The 7,113-nt window shown below is 36.9% G+C and overlaps 1 pseudogene; it reads left to right on the top strand.

Moving 5' to 3' along the window:
* The first annotated feature begins 5,650 nt into the window (after positions 1–5,650).
* Positions 5,651–6,291, top strand: LOC141511467 (large ribosomal subunit protein eL14 pseudogene; annotated as a pseudogene).
* Positions 6,292–7,113: the final 822 nt, after the last annotated feature.

Genomic DNA, 7,113 nt, shown 5'->3' with positions numbered 1-7,113 from the left:
AAAAAAAAGATGTGAAAGGAGTTCTCTGATGTCTACCCTGCACTCTCTCCTATCACGGTGAAGAAGGAGCCCAAGGAACAGGTAGTACTAAGGATGTATGAGTTTCAGAACTGATATGATCTTGCAGTAAGATGAGTTTCTGGAGACAATGATGAAGTTCAGATGAGCAGCCAGGTGTGAAATGAAAGCACTGAATAAATGTTTGTTGAATTAATGTGAATATATTGATCATTCACTGTGTATAAATAACTGTATTAGATACTACATAAAGAATGATGTAGAAATAGGAGAAACTTTGGACTGGATAACAAATACAGTTAAAATGACTCATTGCTCACAAATCAACACAAGCATAAATTAATTTATAAGTACTGAGGACATTCATATAAAGAACAGCTTGAGTAGGACCAAATTAATCAGGAAAGACTTCTTGGAAGAGGCAAATTCTAAATTACCCTTTAGGTAATCAAGAACTGGACCTCACTAATGGATTTCCTTGAACCAGTTCCACCAAAAGAACACATCCTGGTCCCAACCTACCTTAAAAGCCTTATTACACATTATTCCCCTTTCTGCCCCAAACAGTCCTGTTAAACTGACTTTCTTACTGCTCTCCATGTCTTTGTTATCCCTCATACTTCAAATTCAAGCTTATTCTCACCTCTACCTCTTAGAATTCTTATTTTTCTTTATGACAGTGCAAATGCCACCTTTAATAAGAGGGCTTTTCTTGTCTTTTCAGTTGCTAGTTCCTTCTGTCCCAAGTTATCTTATATTTCTTTTTTATTTAATCTATAAATACATGGTGTCTGCTTCTATATAAACCCCTTGAGGGCAGATTCTCATTCTTGTCTAGGTAGCTACAGAATGCAGCATAGTTCCTGGCACATGGGAGATACATCATGAATGCTTATTGATTGAGACTGACAAAATGCAAGGAGTTTATATCCTAGTAAGGAGATGAAATATATATGTATATATATCTATATATACATATATATTTATGTATGTTTTTAACTAAAAAAAGGGACAAGATAATTTGAGGAGGGGAAGCATAATCAGGAAAGGTTTCCTTTAGAAGTTAGCACCTGAGATTACTCTTATAGGAAGCTCCTAAGTATTCTAAGAACAAGAAAAAAAGAAGGGAAAAATCTAGGTCAATAAATAAGTTTGGTTAGGTCATTAAATATATGAAAGCCAATAACGTAAAATATCTGGAAAGGTAGGCTGTTCAGACCATGAAAGACTTTAAATGTCAAACTAAGGACCATTATATCCTAGGGAGAAGAGGGAATCACCTGAAGATTTTGAGGGACATAATATGATCAGAACTATGCTTCTGGAAGAATATTTTGTTAACTATTAAGAGGATGAATGGAAGTCGGGTAAGTAAAGAAAAAGAAAGACTGATTAGGAAGCTATTCCAACAGTCCAGTTTAGATATCCTAAACTGGAGGTGAGGGAGAAGTTCATGGGCTAAAAAAAAGGAGGATGAGAGCAAGAAATAGTCAAATGCAAATGCTGCCATCTACTAAAGCAATTCTCAAAGGAGTTCCCTATACCTTCTGAACAAATGATGTTATTACTGGAATCAGTGTCTGAATTTTTAAGTTGACTATTTTGAAAGTGAAGGATGAATAACAACTTTGAAGAGGAAACATTCATTTGAATCTATAAGTTCTGGCACATTAGCTAGAAAGCCAATCTTCTTTAGCTGTAATCTAAACTCATTGAAATAAGTATGTGAAACTGTGCCAGATACTAGTAGTGGGTATGATTCTAGGCCAGGACCACACTAAGGAATTAATTAATATGAACTTTCCCATAAGTTAGATCTCTGGTGGGCCTGGACATTACTGATTTAACAGCTGTTTAATCAATAGAATTCATGTCTTGACAGCAGCAGTTAAGGGTTCTACTAAATCAAGAAAACTGATCTACTACAAAACTAAAAGATTACTAGATGAAACTGGAAGGGCAGTTGATAAATTACAACAAAAATGGAAAATAAATTTTTCCTGAAACAAACCAAACATTGAAGAGATTCTTGGTCTTCTTTGGAGAGAAGTTATATACCAGAGGTAGAGAATCAGACATGAATTTTCAGAAAGCACAAATAGGTCAAGTTGTTCTGTCTAACTATACATATTTGTAAAGACTTCTACTCTGGGGAGAGGATACTGGATTAGTAGGCAATTGTGAATTCTCTTAATAACCTCAGCAAAATATTTTAAAATGTAAGAAAAGAATACAGAAGAGGGACACAAATGGAGCAATTTTTTTTGCTACCTTATAAAATTTTTTATGTATATGCATGGATATATGTACACTGAGGTAGAAATTCTGTAGGACAAAATTCTACAGGTCAGATTCAATTTAGAGTTTCAGAGGGACCTTAGCAATCACTGAGTCTCACTCATTTGTTACAAGACTAGAAGTCCTCAAATGATTCTTAGATGATTGTGTCTGTCTTTGAATAGTTGAAGGCTTTTCAGAGAGGAAGGATTAGATCTGTCCGTATCTTCAAAGGACAGAACTAGGAGGAATGGGTGGAAGTTGAAGAGAAGTAAATTTAAGTTTGAGTTAAGGAAAAAATCTTCCTTACATTTAGAAATATCCAAGAATCCCTCAGGAGTTAATGTTACCTCTTCCTTAAAAGATTTAAACATTATCAGACAGATGATTCATTGGGGATACTATAGAGGGGCTTTGAGAACAGATACAAGTTGGACATCTGTGGACCTTTCCAACACTGAGATTCTGTAGGAACATTGAGATTCCTTTCCAACACTGAGATTCTACCAAAAATAAAACAATTTTGTAAAAGTCAAAGTCTGGCACTGCACAGTTTTTCCCATAAGCTGAGTCTTATCACATACTCAACACTAGCAATAAAAAGGAAATCTAATGTTTATTTTTCAGGCCTAAATACGCGTATCTCTCAGAACCACTAAATGGTATTGATCTATTTAGATAGGAATCAATGTCTTCTCAAAGGTAGAGAATGCAAGATTTTCATAAGCATGGAGAAATCAAGACTCAATGTGAGCAGGATCTTATATCTATCACTTGTTCCTGATGGATATAGGAAAGAGAGCCCAGAAAATGTTTCTGGAGGATGTAGAAGAAAGCTGACATAATTCCTATGGTTTTCCTTGAACCAATTACCAGAATGCCACATGTTTTGGAGACCAGAAATTCAGGATCTCATGCAATTCCATCTTTTGATGAAAATTTAAGGAGAATGAAGAAAACAGGCCAGGACAGTAACATTTTTGAGCCACTGACATAGCCCTTGGGTTAGCCAGACAGAAGAGCAATCAGTCAGAAGCTAGGCCTATATACTCCATCCCACAAAATTAAGGACACAATCAACTGAGGAGGCAATCAAGGGACATTTTCAATAAATATAAATTAATTTTTCTCCAAACACAGTTAGGATGATGATAAATAAAAAAATGTAAAAGATGTATTATTTCCATTTATTTGATTCTTGAATTCACAAAAAATGGAAAGAAAATCATGATAACTAGAAATAGGAACAGCTCTTTCCCCTCTTATTCTGTTTTGCAGTTTCTCACTCTTAAATTTCCTTGTTTATAAAGATGAAGATGTTGGATTAGATTGTATCTAGGATCTTTTTCAGGAGATAGCTAAATGACTCAGTGGCTCTGAGTTCAAATCTGATCTCAGATACTGACTAGCTGTGTGACCCTTGGCAAGTCACACAACTGGAGAAGGAAAGAGCAAACCATTCCATTATCTTTGCCAAGAATACCCCATGTTCAGCATGTTTAGGGTCAAGAACAGTCAGAAATGCCTGAACAGTAATAAAAGCAAAGATCCTTTCCAAGTCTGGCATACTATTTTCCTCTTTCATTTCCATTATTCTTCTATCTTTATCAACTACTTCTTTCATTTTTGTTCTTGGATTTTCTTTTTTTCTCCCCTCCCATTTGAAAAATCAAGTAGGCTGCATGTTCAAGTTGGGCTGGATATTAAAGATTAGATTGCATCTGTCTGAATATAAATAATTTACTGCATTATGGTTGTATTGAATTTAATTAGTTCTTGTTCTCCTGATAGAACCAGCCCACTATTGCTAAAACATTTCACTCTGAATTAGCCTGAAAAGGACTAACAAGACAAAACTAATTTTACATGTGATGTCCCCCACAGTTTAAGAAAATATTTATGTAGCAATCAGGCACACCTCCCAAGACGCCACTATTCTTTTGAAATTTGAAGATGCTAAAGACACCCTATATGGAATAGGTCATAGGACAAGTTAGAACAAAGGTATGATGGATGTGGGCGGGGCCATAGCTATAAATACAATTCCTTGTCGTTCCTTAAATCTTCCATCCCTCACCATTTAGGGAAAAAAAAGGAAAAGACCACTTGTTTAATGAGAAGAGGTCAAAAGGTAAATGAGTACAAGATACTAGGGGGAGTTGAGGGAAAGGGGTCACTCTCCATCCCCACCCCGCAAAAATGACTCATTAAATTATAATGGTTTTTCTTTGCAGAAAATGGTTTGGCTATATGACAACTTTCCCACTTGCCTGGGGAAATTACAGTCCCTAGGACCATAGGACCTAAATATGAACACATTCCCATTTAGGGTAAAACTTAGCAAAAGAGGGTAGAGATAGGTTGTTGAGAAGAGTCATTCATTTGTCCTTAAATTCCCTTTGGAAATATTTACAATGAGGAACGTCCCTCAAAACAATGAAATAGAACCAAAAGCCCTAGAAGAGAGAGAAAAATATCACAACAAGAAGGTTTTATAGAATATAGGATATATAAAGTCATTAAATATACCAGAAAAATCAAAATCTCAGTGAGAATGTTACCAAAAGTATCTAAATAAATCAGAGGCTTATATTATCTAATAAGTCAACAATTAGTCACTAAGCACCTACTATATATCAGGAATTATCTCTTCCTAGCATGATGAGCAAAGCTAAAAAGGTGGGAGAAGTTCTGTTTTTCAGGAAAAAAAAAACCCTTATTTTTATCTCACTCAACTTTAAAATTTCACTCTCCCACACACAAGACACTCAATTTAAATACATAGTTTAAAAGAATGTTAAGCTACAAGGAACATAGCCAGTAGAATCTCTTATGAGTCCAAAAGAGTGGACAAGACTAAAAACCTTTGTAAATTCCTCTCCCTGCTTTTCCCAGACTCTTAGCTTTGAGATGAAAGGGGGAAACTCAATTTTCTATAAGAAAACCTACAGAGGTTGTAGGCCACATCCACAGCTTTACATTGCGATTCTTAAAATAAGTAAATGAAGAAAAAGTTGGCTCAAAAGATGATGTAGATCAGCAATTCTTAAACTTTTTGTTCTCAGAACTCCTTCATGTTCTTTTTTTGTTTACTAAGTATTTTATTTTTCCTCAACTATATGTAAAAACAATTTTTAACATTCATTTTTGAAACTTTTGAGTTTCAAAGTCTTTCCCTTTTTCCCTTCTCACCTCCCCTCATTGAGAAGGCAAGCAAATTGCCATAGCTATATGTGTGCAGTCATGCAAAACATTTCCATAAGTCATATTGTAAAAGAAAATATACACCAGAAAAAAATAAAGAAAAGTAAAGCTAAAAAAAAGTATGTTTCCCTTCTCGCTCAGCGCCGCCAACATGGTGTTCAAGCGCTTCGTGGAAATTGGCAGCGTGGCCTACATTTCCTTTAGGCCGCACAAGGGCAAGCTGGTAGCCATCGTGGACGTGATCAACCAGAAAAGGGCTTTGGTGGACGGCCCATGCAGTGGCATGAGGAGGCAGGCCATGCCGTTTAAGTGTATGCAGCTTACAGACTTTGTTCTCAAGTTCCCACACAGTGCTAGGCAGAAGTACGTCCGTGCTGCTTGGGAGAAAGAAAAGATCAATACAAAATGGAAAGCTACAAGATGGGTCAAGAAGATTGAAGCCAGAGAAAAGAAAGCTAAGATGACAGATTTTGACCGTTACAAAGTCATGAAGGCCAAGAAAATGAGAAATCGAATTATCAAACATGAGGTGAAGAAGCTTCAGAAGGCTGCTACCCGGAAGGGTTCTCCCAAGAAGGGAGCTGCCCAGAAGGCACTTGCCTCCAAGGTCTCAGCCAAGAAGATGCCAGCAAAGAAGACAGAGGGTCAGAAGGCAGCTCCAGGCCAGAAGGGGCAGAAGGGCCTAAAGCACCTGGCCAGAAAGCACCTGGCCAGAAGGCCCCGGCCAAGAAGGGTCCCGCACAGAAGGCACCCGCTCAGAAAGCCGCTGCTGCTCCAAAGGCCAAAAAATAAGACTACCGGAAATCTAATAAAGGTTTTTCTACACACACACACACACACACACACACACACACACACACACACAAGTATGTTTCAATGTGTTTTTGGACACCATAAGTTCTTTCTCTAGAGATGGATGGCATTTTTCATCACGAATCCTTTTGATTTGTCTTGGACCATTGTATTGCTAAGAATAGCTAAGTCATTCACAGTTGATCAGCTTACATTATTGCTACTTTTTACCCACTACATTTCTCTTTGCATCAATTAGTTAATGTGCTTCCAGATTTTTTTGAGATCATCCTACTCATTATTTCTTATAACAAAATTATATTCCATCATCATCATATACTACAATTTGTTTAAGCCATTCTCTAATTGATGGGCATTCCCTCAATTTCCAATTCTTTGTCAACAGAAAAAAGTTCCTATTTATATTTGTGCATATAAGTCATTTCCTGCTTTGTTTTTTTTTATTTCTTTTGGGATAGAGACCTAATAGGGATATTGCTATGTCAATGGGTTTACATGGTTTTATTGCCCTTTTAGGGGCAGATAGGTGGTGCAGTGGATAGAGCACTGACCTTGGGGTCAAGAGGAAGGGAGTTTGAATCCAGACTTAGTCAACTGACCCTGGCTGTGGGACTTGGGGCAAGTGATTGCCTCACACCCAGGGCCATCTCCAATCATCCTAATTCATATCTGGCCACTGGATCCAGATGAATATGGAGGAGAAAGTGAGTGCAGCAGTCCCTCACTCAAATTCAGTTCATGAGCTTGTCATGGCTTCACTTTCCTGATGTCATAGTCTTCTTTGACAATGAAGGACAAGCA

Source organism: Macrotis lagotis, chromosome 2, assembly GCF_037893015.1.
Source record: "Macrotis lagotis isolate mMagLag1 chromosome 2, bilby.v1.9.chrom.fasta, whole genome shotgun sequence".
NCBI lineage: Eukaryota > Metazoa > Chordata > Mammalia > Peramelemorphia > Peramelidae > Macrotis > Macrotis lagotis.
Note: the sequence above shows the minus strand (reverse complement) of the source record. Positions and strands in the feature narration are given on the sequence as shown.